A 14,219-nucleotide genomic window follows, 5' to 3' on the forward strand; every position below is an offset into this window, starting at 1 on the left:
GAGTGCGAGCAAACAAAGTTTGCACCTGAAATATAATCAGGACTGGAGCAACTCGTATATAGAAGCTAATGACTTCACATCACTTGCCTTAGTATCCCATAATGCAAAGCACATATCCTTACGGGTATGTATAATGCTATGCATTATGGGAAGGGTCACTACCCAGATTTTATTGAGGTCTCGTCAGTGGGAGCAAGACCCTGAGGTGATACCAAGGTTGAGGTAATGCTGAAGTGATGTTTTCATATACGTGTAGAGATCTTATTATTAAAATACTCTGGATTAGAGATAGTTGTTGGAAGTTTTTCCACTTGGTTATACTATAAATTAAAGATACCAAGTAATTATATACTTGGTTTAATCCTTTATTCAAGTGTAAGTAAACAAAGTTAACGCTTGAAATATAATCAGGACTGGGATAACTTGTATATAGAAGCTAATGACTTCACATCACTTGCCTTAGTATCCCATAATGCAAAGCAAATATGCATAAACCATAGCATAACCAAGTGTATAATTTCTTGGTATCTTTAATTTATATTTAACCAAGTGGAAAAACTTAACATCTATCTCTAATCCAGAGTATTTTAATAATAAGGTGACACCTTTTGGCTACTGGTATATGAAAACAAGCTTTGGCATTACCTTAGTATCACCTCTGGATCTGGCTCCCACTGACGAGACCTCAATAAAGGTCAAAACTGGTCTGGGTAGTGACCCTTCCCATAATGCATAGCATTATACATACCTGTACGGATATGTGCTTTGCATTATGGAATACTAAAGCAAGTGATGTGAAGTCATTAGCTTCTATATACAAGTTGCCCCAGTCCTGATTATTTTTCAGGTGCAAACTTTGTTTGCTTACACTTGGATAAAGGATTAAACCAAGTATATAATGTCTTGGTATCTTTAATTTATGCAATTCATGTATATTAATGTCAGAAGTATTAGGAATAAGTGTAAGAAATTTTTAGCATTGATTAATTCAATTAAGCCAAAAATTATGAGCACTTTGAGACTAACTAGAAGAGGATGTAGTAACAGGGGTATAATGTACATGGTAATGTATATTATGGAGGACAGAGAGAGAGAATAGGATGAGAAAGGAGGAATGTTGCTGATCATAGAAGCAGAACTACAACTAAAAAGAACAAAAGGTCAGCAGGAATGTGAGAAAATGCATTGAAGGATGTCTTGTGAGAGAAAGAGAGAGAGACACCAGTAGAGCTAAACATATGCTTAATTACTGGTATAGGCGAGAGAGAGTGCAAAGAAATAAATAGATGACATGCATCAGCAAAGTAGCTGAATGAGTAGTGGGAAGGTATTGTTATTATAATGGGTAAGTTTAACTGTAGGGACATAGAATGGAAGAAGGAAAGAAAATAAAAGGAAAATAGGATTTGTGAGAGAGGATAATTACCTAAAACATTATGAGATGGAATGGCTTAGAGAGAGACTGAGATCTAGTTATCGTGACAAACACAGGAGGGAGCTCAGACAAGACAAGTTATACAAAACTGCAAGTGAATGATGTTTAAGTGTATGGGGGGAAGCAGTATCAACTACATGCCCAGGGATATGAGGGGGGCTATACTTAGGTCATGAGCAAACATTGATATGGTGGCACCTAAATTACTGTGCACAGATTTGGTCATCTTGAATTTTTGGTGATAAGGAAGAGGTGGTCATGTTTTAATTGAAACCAATTTTAAGTTATAAATTTGAGATGGTTACTAATACAAGATGGGAAAGGAAAACTTTGGAAAAACAAGTTTTTTTTTTTTTCCCATGATGGTAGGGAAAAAAAATCCCTGCCTAATCCAGTTTCTATGATAAAGAAGTCCTTAAGTTTTCCATCTACTTCCACGCAAGACTTGCTGCCATTATACATATTCTTGATAATGTTGAGATATTTATAAGGTATTCTGCATTCTTCTAATATTTTCCAAAGTTTCTCTCTATCTACTGAGTCAAACACTTTACTAAAATCGATGAAGTTTAGATAGAGTGGAGCTTGAAATTCCATACATTGTTTGATTATATTTCTCAGATGAATATTTGGATGGTTCCATGTAAGTCCAGAAACCTACCTGCTCTTCTCTTCAGAAGTTTGAAATTTTCTTTTTTAATCTGTTAATTAAAATTTTTTTAAAAACTTCTGCGGGAAATGAGTCTCCAATTTTCGCACTTGGTCAGATCTCCTTTTTTTTTGGAATTTTTATAATTATTGCTTCTTTCCATTGTTGAGGAATTTTTTCCGTCTTCCATATTTCACTATATAACCTTTGTAATTTGGTAGTGGTTATGTTAAAATGAACTTTTAACATTTCTGCATTGATAATGTCATTTCCACACGCTTTGTTAGATTTTAGTGCCCTCAGGGCATCTTTAACTTTGCTAAACAAAATCTCGTCTTCAGAAATGTTCAAAGTGAGTATTACACCAGTTGTAATATTTTGCATCTGTTGCAACCCTCTATCTACCTCTACGTTCAAGATTTCATCAAAATATTCCCTCCATGTTGCTTCAATTTCAGAGTCAATCATCAGTAGTTTCCTTGTTTGTCTCTAACAGAGGAAAAAATTGCTCTTTTTGTTACCATTGATTTGTTTTATAATCTGATAAGGTTGTCTAATTTGTCTATTTTTTGCAGCATGTTGTGCTTCTTTTGCTAATTCATCAACATATTTCTTCTTGTGGGCTCTTGCAGCTCGCTTTACACTTTTATTTAGTTTATTATACTGCTTACTATATACCTTATATAATCATTCTGAATTTGTATTATTCATTAATAATTTAATCTTTTTTCTCTCTTCGATGATCTTCCAAGTTTCTGCAGTTAAAAAACTGCAGAAATTTACCACTTTACGAATTACATCCTCAGCAACTTCATTGTAGGTGTTCCTGAAGTTTTTCCAATATTCTTCTACTTATTCCTTTAGAATTTGATTTTCCTCTATTTCTAACATTAAATATGTTCTTTATCTCCAAACCAAAGTTTTATCGTTTCTTTAATTTTTCATTTTTCAGTATCAAATGCAGTTCTAGAACTTCCTTTCTTTCTTAATACACTTTGAAGTTTTAATATGTCACTAACAAAAAGTAGTCGGAAACGACGTCACTTTTTGTTAGTGACATATTAAATGATGTTTGTCTCCTTCCTCCTACAACAAGTTGTTCATTTCACAAAAGGATACAAACATCATTTTCATTTCAGTCTCCACAAGCCTCAAAGCGTAAGGAGTTTTTTTTCTTCTACATATGATCTTTTACACACTTTTGCATTAAGGTCGCCAATGTTTATTATCATATTGTGTTTTAGAATAGAATTTATTAACTTTTGGAATTGCTCATAAAAGCATTCTTTTATTTCTGCATCTGTATCATTAGTAGGTGAGTAAACCTGCTCTTAAATATGGTGGGTTTAAGAATAGAAACTGGCTTTTATAATTCTCGCATTTACTGGTTCTCATTCATCAAGCTTTTGGTTACTTTTTGGTTTTCAATATTAGCACAATTCCTTTCTCATTCTTCTTCTCTAATCCAGCATACAATATTATTTTGTTGTCCCTAGTTATAAGTCTACCAAAACCAGTCCATCTGAGTTCGATGATGCCTAAAATGTCTAATTTCTAATTGTCCATTTTATTTGTTAACTGTCTAGTTTTTCCTACCTGGTGCAGTGTTCTGACATTCTATGATCCAATCTTTAAAATTTTTTTGTGGCTTCATAAGCGACTCTTTCAACACAAGCCTTTCCGAACCCTTGGTTATCCACACAGACCAGGCTAGATAATGGCCTTCTAGGGTCTCGCAAGTCAAGTCGTCGCCAGGAGCATTTGTTCATCCAGATTTGCAGTTTCCATACTCAAATAATGTTTTACAGGGAGGGGGTGATTAGACCATAGCCCAACCCCTGAAGGGAACCTGGTTATACCCCTGGGGACTGGGTCTCCATTTATTGCCTCTTACAATATACAGGTGTGGCTGGGATATTCTACTACCTGCCCCAACAGAGAGCACAGCATTATACATGTCCTTAAAGATATGTGCTTTGCATTATGGGATACTAAGGCAAGTGATGTGAAGTCACTGGGCTCCATATATGAGTTGCCCATCCTGAAGTTACTTCATGTGCAAACTTTGTTTGCTTACACTTGGATAAAGGATTAAACCAAAAATATAATTTCTTGGCATCTTTAATTTATAGTATAAACAAGTGGAAAAACTTCCAACAAGGTCAGTTTCAGAAATGCAAGTATTATCTGAGTTGTATTTACAGTTTTTGCTATATGACCCTTCAACTTCCTGTCTAATAAAACACCAAGATCCCTAGCCTGATGAATTTCTTCAAGCATAATCCCACCAGTATACAATAATAAGATATTGGATATCTAATCATACCAAAGTGCATCACCTTACATTTACTGACATCGAACTGACATCCATTTTATCATGTCCACAATTCCAGCCTATTCAAATCATTCAGCAAGTACTTCAATATCAGCTTTAAAGGGTTATGTGGATATCTCTTTTGAGTTGTTTAGTTCTGACTTTTAAGTAATCCCTAATCATGATTTAATATCAGCCACATTCCTGATTACCCTATCTATCTTTGCAATCATCAGCAAATAGCTGTATGTTGCTTGTCAAATCCTTCCCAATGTCAATGTACAGATTGACATTGGGAAGGATTTGACATAAATGGTTCCATCCACTTAATTCAATGTGGTCTTATATTGCAACATTAAAGGTAACCACTGGTTACTTTAAATTCTGCAGACTCATATCCCCCGCATACCACTTTTTAATATTTGTAAGTCAGTCATCTTCTTGTCCACACTAATATTTTACAATCAAAACCCATATTCCTCAATTTATGCAACAGTCTTCCATGTATTCTTTTGTATTCTGTCAAAAGCCTTAGCAAAATCCAAACGTATCATGGTCTATCCATTCCCCTTGTCTAGCTGAATGATAACATTATTTTAGAACGTGAGCAAGTTGCTAAAACATGACATTTTCTTAGTAAATCCATCTGTTCATTGCAAAATAGAGATTCTCTGTAAATCCATTTCTGAATGTGAGCCCTAACCAAATTTTCCCAAAATCTTTATCACCACTCCTGAGATACTGATTGGTCGATTGTTGGATACATTGGTCTTTGCACAAAATTTACATGAAGATTTACAAAGATATAATCTTTGTAAGTCTTCTTTGCACCCTTTCCACAGCTTCTTTATTCCCTTCGAATCCAGGAGACTAAATATGTGCACAATAATTCAGATGGTTTTTATCAAGGCCTTATGAAGACACAAAATGATTTCCTTATCCATACGTCAAGGTTCGCTTCAACATCACAATTATCCTCTGTGTTGTATTTGCAACTTCTGCTATGTGACTTTTGAACTTCAAATTCCTATCCCACATTACGCCACGATCTCTAGCCTTATCGGTCGTGTAGTATAACCTTGATAATGTAATATGCCACTGGAAATCTCATCACACTAAATTCATAAGATTATTACACTTACTAACATTAAATTGATAGCCATTTTAATTTGTCCAAATTTCCAGCCTATTCAAATCATTTTGTAAGTGCTTAATATTAGTAGCATTGCTGACTACCTTGCCTATCTTCGCATAATCATTAAATAATTGCAAATCTACTGGTAAACCCTTCCTAATGTCATTATATGTGTAGATTGAACAACAATGGTCCAATGACTGAACCCTGAGGTACCACTGGTCACCTTAAATATGGCAGATTCACACCCACTATACGAGAGTGGTCTGAAAAGTTCTCAACCTAAAATGAAAAAATGAATTTATAATTTCAAAATCATTTTTATTTTTCATCATAATCTCCCTTAAGACTAATACATTTATTCCAGCAGTGCTCCAGCATCATTATACTACTCCTGTAGTGGTTCTCAGTAAGATCTGCAAAATACCACTCTACAGCTACAATCACTTCTTGATTTGAAGAAAAACGCTGACCAGCGAGAAAGAGTTTTAGTTTTGGGAAGAGATAGAAGTCAGAGGGAGCCAAATCTGGGGAACAGGGTGGATGTGCCAACAATTCATAGTGCAGATCCCGTAATTTTCCCTATTGTCAAAACATCTTTGTGGGCAGGTGCATTGTCCTGATGAAAAATGATTTTTTTCTTCTGCAAACTGGGTCTTTTCTCACGAATTTTTTTGTCTAGTCTGGTTAAAAGATTGGAATAATATTTACCGGTATTGTTTTACCCTTTTCAAGATAAATAATAAACAAAATGCCTTTAGCATCCCAAAACACTGATGCCATGACCTTTCTTGCTGATGGAACAGACTTTATCTTCTTTGGTGCTGAACAACTGGCTTCTGTCCACTGTTTTGACTGCTGTCTGGATTCTGGTGTGTAATGGTAAATCTAAGTCTCATCCATAGTAATAAATTGATGCACAAAATCAGTTGTATTCTTGTTAAAACGCTCCAAGCACTTTTCAGAGATTTTCATGCGAGTGCATTTTTGATCTGCTGTGAGCAAGCGTGGCGCCCATCTTGCACAAAGCTTTTTCATTTGCAATTCTTCATGCAAAATATATCCTACACCTTCTTTTGAAATGCCTATAGTCTTAGCAATTTTACACAATTTGACTCGCCGGTCATCCAATACCATATCGTGCACTTGATCAATGATTTCTGGTGGTGTTACACTTTTTGGATGTTACACTTAAATTTAGATGATCCACTCCACGTGGATCATCTAAATTTAAGGCTGGTATGTCATTTAAACTCGGCAGCCCATTTCTTAATTGTTGAAAACAAAGAAGAAGAGAGCCCATAAACTTTTCTGAACTTGAAGTGAATTTCATTTGGCATTAAACCTTCTTTTACAAAGAATTTTATAACCCACGATACTCAATTTTATCCATTTGAAGGGATACCGACAACACTTTTGCTTCAGACAGCTATATAAAACAAACTACTTGATAAAACAACTTAACAATTTCACATGAATGCTTATGACAGATGTACCAACTTAGAAAAAAAAATCTTGTTGATAGTCTTGCCATCTATGGGTGAGACCAAGAACTTTTCACACCACCCTCGTATACCACTTTTTTGATATCTGTCTGTCAACCATCCACTGCTCCAAGTTGACAGTTTATATTACAATTCCCTATTCTCCAGTTTATGCAACAGCCGTTAGTGTGGTATCCTATCAAATACTTTGGCAAAATCCATCATTATCATACTGTATCTGCTCTCTTTATCCAACTTGGCCATAATATTGTTATAAAATATGAGCAAGCTAAAACATGGCCTTCCTTTAGTAAATCTATGCTGCTGCTCCTTGCAGAGTATAGCTTGTTTGTCTGTATGTGAGTTCTTACCAACTTTCAAAGATCTTCACTACCACTTCAGAGATACTGATAGGTCTGTAGTTAGATACATCAGTTTTTGCACAACCCTTGTATAATGGAACTATTACAGATTTCTTCCATTCCTCTGGTATCATTCCTGAGCTGAGACTCACGTTATACATATATGTTAATACATATATAAAAGTCCTAGCTAATGCCTTTAGCATACATGCAGATATTGCATCTATCTCTAGTGCCAAATTTTTATCCTTGTTACAACAGCTCTAAAACCTCATTCTTGTGCACCTCTAAATCTTAATCCAATGCAACAGTAGCATTGTGCACTACATTACATGCACCCAGTGGTGAGCTATGGAAATTTTAACAAAGGGCTCGCATCGTCGAGCAAAAAAAAAAAAACTACATGAACGGCATCTATCGCCAACTGCCACCACTAGTATTTCCAGAGACAATCACAAACATCCATTCCTGCGGAGGGATGTTTGTGAACGCTAATGGATGTTCGCGGGATGTTTATAAACAAAATAAATTTGTTTTGTTTGTGATAGAAGTTTTTATGACAAACAATCTATTAATAATACATAAATATTATCTAAACACAATAATATTGAAATACATTATATTTCTCTTTTGTTTTTATACTTCAAGTGATAATCAATGGTACCAATCAAGGGACATTATTTTACAGTCCTATTAATTTATATGAGACTACCAAAAGTGAATTCTTATTTGTAAAATGGTAGTAACAGTAACTATAATATTTTATTTAATAAAATCACTTTTGAAACTATGAGACGATTTTACATGAAAAAAAAAAAAAAAACCTCACTGTCTGCTGCACATTTACCCAGAAAAAACTCTCTCCTTTACAAGTTAATATTTACGAACAATTATTTTAAGGAAATACTTATGACAACAGCTGCCACACCTTATTTCCTCCTTCACGTCTTGTGTTCTTCTAGGAGGATCTATAGCCGAGCAATGATTTTCTACAAAAGATTTGACATAGGGATTCGGATTAAATTCATTCAAGGGTTTCCCATTTATACATATTGTCATTAAATCCAAAATATGTTATAGTGAGAGAAGATATCTTCGTCATTACAATGTTATTCATCACACTAAAAAGCTCGTTCAGCTTCAGTGCTGCAAACTGCAATTGTTGCCATAATCGCATTGGCTTTTTTCACCGTGGTGGAATTTTGTTTCGTAACTTGCCAGACAAAGCCATTTCCACTAAATCTCTAAAATCATTAATTTTAATTTCATATTTCAAAATAAAACTTAAAAGATCTTATCTTTTTTTCCTTCTAACCATGAACATGTAACTTCTTCCATACTCCATGTTTCAGGATAACACACATTTAAAATGTTTTTGAGGTTCTTCATCTTCCAAATCCTCAACTTCTTTGCTGCATTAAACTATCCTTTAAAGACATAAGAGAGTTTAGTAATGTTTCTTGCGGTAGTTTGAGAAATCTGATTTTGCTTTCAATTGCTATTCCTTCAAATTGTTTTGATTTTAACATGGTATCAATTTTAGATTCACAAGAACCTACAGAATTTTTAAAATCATCAATTGCATTAATTGTTTGCATGATTAAGGAATTATATATAAGTATACAAAGTCACAATATAAGTATTATAAGGGCGACTTTGTAGAGCTTCTGACAGATATGATAATTCCTGTAGGATATCGATCATTAATGCTAGATCTTTTAACAATTCAAATTGAGAAGTTGGTTTAAAAAGCCCTTATATTTATCATTTGATGCAAAATGCTTGCATAAAGCTAAGTCATTTCTCCACACAGCAAGAGCCATTCACAAACTGCCCATCGTGGTCCAAACACAGGGCCGATCTTTAAAATTTCAATACCAAGGTCTTTTGCAATTGTATTTAATTCTTGTTGATGTTTAGGTGATTGTTGATGAAAAGCATATAATTTATCCATAAATATTTCAAAATAATTTATTTCTTTAATATTTTTTTATCGAATCGTCTAATGCTAATTGTAAACGATGAGCTACTCAATGCCAAATCACAATGTTGGGAAATTTTTGTAGAAGTTTGATTGCAACACCTGATTTGTATCCTGGCATTATACTAGCTCCATCAGAACAAACTGCAATAAGATGATTTTTTAAATTGTTATCAGAAAATCAATATGAATTTAAAGTAGCATGTTTACATTCCGCAGTGATATTTATTAGTTCTGCAAGAACTACAAAAATCATACATGGTTCAGTGAGCTCAACTTGTATGTGAATAACTAAAACACTTTTTTTCTATAATAGCAGACGAATTGACCACATTATCGATTCGTTTGATATTATAGAAATTTTGCATTTTTTTTCCTTTTATTTTGGAGAATATTTTTATTTCTTTCGAAATATGTTAAACTATTCTAATTCATGAGAATCTAGAATGTAATGATAATCCTAGAACAATACCATTTTTAATTTGCAGCTTGATTAAATCTGGCAAATCAGACATTGTCGGTTTCTCTTCACCAAATTATAAACAGAATTAAACATTTTTGAAGTTATCAAAATTTCTTTTTCATTTAGTTTGTAAATTAAATTTGGTAATATAGATTTGCAACATTCTTCATTTATTTCTATGATTTTATTATGAGCAAATGATTCATTATGTTTGGATAACTTTTTACGTTCTTGAGCCTGCAGTGTTTCTATTCGGTTCCATTTTCATTTCTACCCATTCCTTTGATGATAAAACAACTTTTTTCTCCTTCAATACTTAAGTTTTAATATTTTGAGCAAACACGGCATCCTAATTTACCATTTTTAACTTCTAACCACTTATACATACTGCATTTAGAAATGGGATGCTTCCTTCTCATTCCAGCAATCAGGTAAATTATTTTCTTTATCTCCTCCAACTTGTTGCATATTCATTGAATCAATGTGCATATTATCTTCAAATTTCATCTTCGACTTCATTTTCAACAGCAGTAGAATCAGCAGAATCACTTTCCATTATTTTTTTTCCCAAAAAAAATTAATATAATAAATTTCACTGTCTTTTCATGTTCCACGGGTAAAAATACTTTTACAATTACTTTTACTTTTACATCCAGCTGTGGGCATGAATGTTTTGTGTTGTATGAAAGGAGAGAAGGTTAGCGCTCCCCTTGATAAGGACGGACCGGCCTCTGGGCCTAATACATATAAGGTTAAGGCACTGCCGCTTACTTCTCAGCAATAAACCAATTTTTTAAGAATTGTATGCAAGAGACCGCTTACATTTGAATGAGGAAGGACTTGGCATCTGGAGCAATTGCTGTTCTGAATGAGTCAGTGTGTCCCAGGGAGGATGATAGCAGGGGTGGCCTCTTGTGGGAATGGATACTTGGGAGAAGGGAAACGACATCAGGTAACACTGAGCCCAGTGTAGTCTAGAAGGAATAATGCTGGGTATAGAAACAATGGCATTTATATGCATTATACTAGTGCCAGGAGTATCTGGAATAAGGGAGAGGAATTGGAGGTGCAGATAGCAGCAGCCTGGCCAAACGTTATTGGGATCACTGAGACATGGTTGACAGAAGGGGATATAATAACAGGAATAGAAGTCGCTGGGTACAGCATTTTTCGTCAGGATAGGAGGGGAAAGCATGATGGTGAGGTACTGCTTATGATAAGTGATGACCTATGTCCTCTAAGAGTGGAGGCTTTGGAAGGAAGTGAGACAAATGATTTTGAGAGCATATGGTGTGAGGTAGAGGTAGGCAAGACAGGATATTTAGTGGGGTGTTGCTACAGACCCAGGAGCACAGAGGATGGGGACCAGGAGATGTTTAGACAGTTAAGTTTGGCAAGTGCAAGAAGAAGAATTACTGTTATGGGAGATTTTAACTACAGTAGTATAAATTGGAGAGAGGAAGATGCATGTAGCAACAGGGGAATGGAATTTCTAGAATTCTTGAGGGACAAATGTCTTAGGCAACATGTAACAGAGGGAACAAGAGGTTCAAGAGTTTTGGAATTGGTTATAGCAACAGAAGAGTTGATAATAACTGAGATGACATCTCTCCCACCAGTTCGAGAGAGTGTCCATATGGTTTTGACTTGGAAAATGAATAGACATGCAGGAGTATCAAAGAGATGGGAACTTATGTGGAATTATAAAGCAGGTGATTATAATAGTCTTAGACGTCAACTTCGGGAAGTTTCATGGAGGGAGGAATTGGAAGGCCGGGATATCATTAGCGCGTGGGAAATTGTGAAAGAATATTTGTTAGCAGCAATAGTAAGTGGTATACCACGAGTCAAGAAGAGAACACAATTTGGAGTAAAGTGGATGACAAACAATATTAAACAGGAATTGCATGAGAACTATGGAAGAGATATAAGGAGACAAGTGAAGAGAAGATGCATGAAGAATATAAGACACAGGCGAGAAGAGTGACTAGTCTGTTAAGGAAAGCGAAACTGGAATATGAGAGGAGATTGGCCCTAAGATCCAAAGAAAATCCTAGGGAATTTTTTAGCTATGTGGCCAGTAGGAGGAGAAATGACTGTGGAAGAATGATATTGTGGGATAAAAATGGGAATAGAGTGACTGATGCAGAGGACATAGTGGAATTGTTCAATGAACACTTTATTGGAGTATTTCATCCAAGAGGAGTCAGTTTTAATGCTAGAGGGATAGGGCTGGTTCGAGGTTTAGATGCACAGGAGGAGAATGTGTTTCAGATACTGAGTACTCTGGATGTCAGTAAAGCTTTGGGACTGGATGGTATTTCACCACGAGTTTTGAGAGAATGTGCTAGGGAACTGACAGTGCCTTTAAGCTGGCTTTTCAATGAAAGTCTGGCTGCTGGAAAGGTGCCCAGGGAATGGAAGGAAGGTAAGATAGTGCCATTGCATAAGAGTGGTAACAGACTGGAAGTGTCAAATTATAGGCCAGTCTGTGTGTCATCAGTAGTTGTTAAGATCTTGGAGAAAGTAGTGAGGGACCGTATACAACATTGGGCAGATGAGGGTAATGTTATCTGTGAGAGTCAACAATAAAGTTACAAGAACATAAGATGAGGGAAAGGCATATACTGCAATTTTCTTAGACTTAGTGAAGGCATTTGACAGGGTGCCACATGATAAGCTGATATTTAAGTTGCCTCACATGGGTCTAGATGTGAGATTGGTCAACTGGATTCAGGATTGGCTGTCTGATAGGTATCAGAGAGTTGTGTATGGTAGAGCAGTTTCAAGGAGGCAATGAGTTACAAGTGGGGTCCCACAGGGCTCAGTACTAGGACCTATATTGTTTAACCTTTATATCAATGACTTAGACTATTGTTCTCAGATTTGGTCCCCAGGATTTGAAGGGGATAAATTAACTGTGGAAAGGATACAAAGAGGGATGACAAAGATGGTTTCAGGACTGTACAAGCATAGTTATGAGGATTGGCTGAGGGAATGTGGACTGCAGAGTTTGGTAGAGAGAAGAAGGAGAGGTGATATGATTGAGACTTTAAACTGTTGAGAGGTGGTTACAGGGTTGACACTGGGGAGTTCTTTCACTTGGTTGAACAGTGGGAAGGAGTAATTACAAGAGGCCATCCCTGGAAGTTATGAAAGGAAACTGTGAGCAAGAGGATGAGGAGTGGTTTCTTTGCATGGAGGGTGGTTGAACCGTGGAAGCATTGCCTGATGGAGTGGTGAGAGCGAGAATGGTCAATGAGTTTAAGGAGTGGTATGATAGACTTTGTGTTTCTTAAAGGGGACCTCTCCTCGATGAGTCGTGACAGACTTTATGTTCTTAGGAAGGACATCCCATGATGAGTCTTTTGACTCCATGGAGGCCTGAATGGTAATAATAATAATTATAAAAATAAAATTTGCTGAATCTACAGTTTTTAAATTTATTATTGTTTTTAAATTTTAAACACAAACAACTGTTATACATCAGTGTACTGACGAACACAGAACTAATGTCCAGTGGAACAACCCACTGATATCAGTTTTACGAACATCTGATTATCTAGTGGTTTTACCATACGATTGCATGTTTATTTTCAAACTTTTGTTATAGAGTAGCTGAAACAATAATTCCAAATAATGTATACACTGTCAAATAGACTAATTTTTGTTAGGTTATTGAATGAGTTTGTGGCTTAATATATTTCAAAAAATTATGTGTTTTTTTTAAATAAAAAATAAAAAGTAAAGAAGAAGAACAAGGGGCTCGCAAATTTCAGAAAATTTAACAAAATGCTCACGCGAGCCCCTTATAGTTCACCACTGCATGCACCTGGTTGATATACCTTAGCAAAGTGAGCACTTGTTAACTTAACAATCTCATTAGCTTCTGACATTAGACTACCATTCGTTATTTCTTTTATTTGCCACATGACAATAAAATTCTTCTGGATTGCCTTTAGCCTGCCTGCACACAGCCAATATTGTTTCATACTCTGATTTAGCTTTCTGCTCAATAATTGTTACTTTTCTGGCCTGCGCTTTATATATTTCATAACTCCTCTCACCATTATTCTCACAATATTCTTTCCACATCAACTTCTTGTAAATCGCTCGTCAAATGTCAAAGATTCCCATGCATTGCTGATATTTACCCCCATACAGTAACTGATACCACAATAAGGAATGAAGAACAAATCTTAAAAAGACTAGAAGAATTTTATAGATAACTGTATAGTGATCCTTCAATAGATAAACTAAATATAACATTTCCCCATCAAACATGAAATTCATCCCACCATTTACTTCAGATGAAATAAAACAAGCATTAAAATAAATGGAAAATGTCCTGGTGAAGATCTAATACACATAGAATTAATTAAATTAGGAGGAAACA

At 35.3% G+C, this 14,219-nt stretch overlaps 1 protein-coding gene and 1 non-coding gene across 7 annotated transcripts in view; one reads left to right on the forward strand and one right to left on the reverse strand.

The window, feature by feature from the left end:
• The window catches only part of LOC150102890 (cilia- and flagella-associated protein 52), a 640,784-nt gene that overhangs the window by 462,713 nt on the left and 163,852 nt on the right, over positions 1–14,219 (reverse strand). The gene's annotated exons all lie outside the window — the stretch shown is intronic.
• On the forward strand, positions 10,499–10,620 carry LOC150102893 (U6atac minor spliceosomal RNA). The gene has a single exon (XR_016548890.1). It is a non-coding gene; the product is annotated as a U6atac minor spliceosomal RNA (small nuclear RNA).

The sequence above is a fragment of the Typopeltis vanoorti genome, chromosome 9, assembly GCF_054136105.1.
Source record: "Typopeltis vanoorti isolate ZY-2024b chromosome 9, IOZ_Tvanoo_1.0, whole genome shotgun sequence".
In the NCBI taxonomy this organism is placed as follows: domain Eukaryota; kingdom Metazoa; phylum Arthropoda; class Arachnida; order Uropygi; family Thelyphonidae; genus Typopeltis; species Typopeltis vanoorti.